Here is a 2,536-nt window from a genome sequence, read left to right as displayed (position 1 = left end):
TATGTAAGCCAACATATTAGTCTAGTAAGTTATAGACCTAGGGGGTGTATTCAATTGAAATTTTGAGAAACTTTCAGGAATTAATAATTTCAGGAGAATTCAATTAGGAATTTAAAAGACTTCATAAAAGTTTAGGTGTATTCAATTGAGAATTCTAAATATTTTTTAAAAGTCACTACGAATATAATGTATCATCTAAGATTATAAATGGGAGATTTACAACAAGAAAAGGGAAAAGGAAACTATAATCAATGGTTCGTGGAAGAGAGCAACATGTTGTTACAACTACTTGTTGAGGCCGTAAAAAATGGATGGTGTGATGCTAATGGCATAAAAAGCAAGTAGATTATAGAAGCCAAAATTGTTCCCGTGCTCAATGAAAAACTTGGGCGTCAAAAAACTCAAGATCATGTTAAGAACCGTGTGAAAATGTGAGGGGTCGATATCAATGAATATGTCAGCTTTTTAGGCATAGTTCTGGATTTGGTTGGGACTCCGTCACAAAGAAGTTCACGGCTAGTAATGAAGTATGAGTAGGCTTCCTTAGGGTGAGTTCTTTTTTCTTATATAATATATTATTTACATGATAATCTTTCACTTTTATAGATTTTGTATTTTAACAATTTTAATATGTTTTTCTTTTTTGCTAGTCCCTCCCAAAGAGTCAAGGTGTTCGCAAAGAGAGATTTGTGGACTATGAAGATTTGATGACTGTATTTGGCGATGGAACAACTAAAGGAAATAAGTCAATTAGATTGGGCAATGATACTGATGGCATAACATATAGAGTCAAAGAAAGTAGGCCAATTAGAGTAAACGAATTCCCTCCACTTGATGAAAGCTTCAAGCAACTTGATCCATTATTCCAAACACCATCCTATGCATCATCTTTCCTAGATGCAAATTTGGAGGGTCCCGCTCCAACACCCATGCAAAAACCACTCCCAAAGAAATGATCTCTACCTGAGTCTGAGCTAAAATCAAATGGGTCCACCCCTCACATCGTTCTCATAGAAAAAGTTTCCCTTGGAGTGGGTTCGATTGCTGCAATTGCCACTGAAATTCATAGCACAATGGAGAAAAGAGAAAAAGATAGAGAAAAAAGGAAAATGAGAAAAAAGAAGAAGAGAAAAACAACAATGTTTGGGATGCTATCAAAGAGAATCCAAATTTGGATGCACCTATTCGTTACAAGGCAATTACACTGGTTCAGCATAGTTAGTGTTAGCTTGTGCAGGGTTGCACAACTTTCTTCACAAGGAGTGTCATTTTGATGAATTTCCAATTGAATCGGAAGACGATTAATTTGAAGATGAAAAACAAGATGATGAACCAGTAATCAAACTCAAGAGCAACAACGACATATAAGGCATGGAGAGCTGGTATGGCTACAAATATGTGGACAAATGTTGTGAATGATAGGATTCAAAGATGAGAAATAGAGGGGATTATTTGATTTTACGAGGTTTTTTTGGATTTCTGTTCTTGATCTCTCGGGGTTTAGGATGGTGATAGAATAAAAGGCTTGAGGACCATTGGCATATGTTGAGTTCGAAAAATGTTCTTTTTCTTGTTCAAAAGATTATTTGGTATATTCCATTTGGCTAGTGATTTTATTGATTGAGTTGAGCAAAATATGCAGGTTGGTCTCTGTTTCTTACATGTAAGTCAATTTGTTACATTTTTGTCAAGCCCGTAAACAATGACTGCAACAGTTAGTTTGTTTATAATGCGCTCACATTCAAGGCCAGTAGTTGCACCAGCATTTTGTGACTGGTGATAACCCCAGTTAAACTATATTTTGTAAGCAGACGTTTGAAGCGTACTCATGTGCTGTGATTGGGTTGTTATTTTGCTTCTTCATTTTACTTTCAGGGACAATCTAATTGTACCAATCAATTTAGCTTTTCTTGAAATAAAATAATCACTGCGATTTCATGAGAATTCAAACAAATCTCTTGAAATTCATGAACAAAATCTTTGAAATTCTCTAAGACCATGTAAAGAATTCTCTCACGTGAATTCTCTAAGCCTTCATCTTCTTGATATTGTCCTCACCCAGACAGCGTCGTTGCTGACTTTTCGTTTGTATACCTTGGTTTTCTAAACTGACTGGACCGAGTCCAGACCCACCATTTTACTCTTTTTCTAATCTATCTAAACCTACCATTCTTTTGTCGTTTGATTACCCTTTTTTCTTCTTTTGAAAAATTGTTTTATTTATCCATTTATCTTTTTTATAGATGGTTTTATTTATCTTGTAACTTTTATTTTCTTTCTTTCTTCTTTTATTTTCTATTTTAAGACTCCACCATATTTACTTTAAACTCTCACATTATCTATAAATATTGTGTTATTTCTTTTAAAAAAATTAATATAAGTATTGTTTAATATTTATTTATATAATATATAGTAAATTTTAATTAAATCTGCCTAGTCCACCTGGGCACTAGGCCCTAATTTGTCACCTGACTAGCGTCTAGCATTAATACGTAGAGGTTGGTGTGTATATATACTTATACATAAGGAGCTCTAG

At 34.1% G+C, this 2,536-nt stretch overlaps 1 pseudogene; it reads left to right on the top strand.

Moving 5' to 3' along the window:
* The first annotated feature begins 207 nt into the window (after positions 1-207).
* On the top strand, positions 208-1,666 carry LOC108866775 (annotated as a pseudogene).
* Positions 1,667-2,536: the final 870 nt, after the last annotated feature.

Source organism: the organism of the source record quoted next, unplaced genomic scaffold (genome assembly GCF_019419815.1).
Source record: "Pyrus x bretschneideri cultivar Hongxiangsu unplaced genomic scaffold, Pyrus_bretschneideri_v1 Contig15, whole genome shotgun sequence".
NCBI classification, from domain to species: domain Eukaryota; kingdom Viridiplantae; phylum Streptophyta; class Magnoliopsida; order Rosales; family Rosaceae; genus Pyrus; species Pyrus x bretschneideri.
This window is presented reverse-complemented; position numbering and strand designations above follow the sequence as displayed.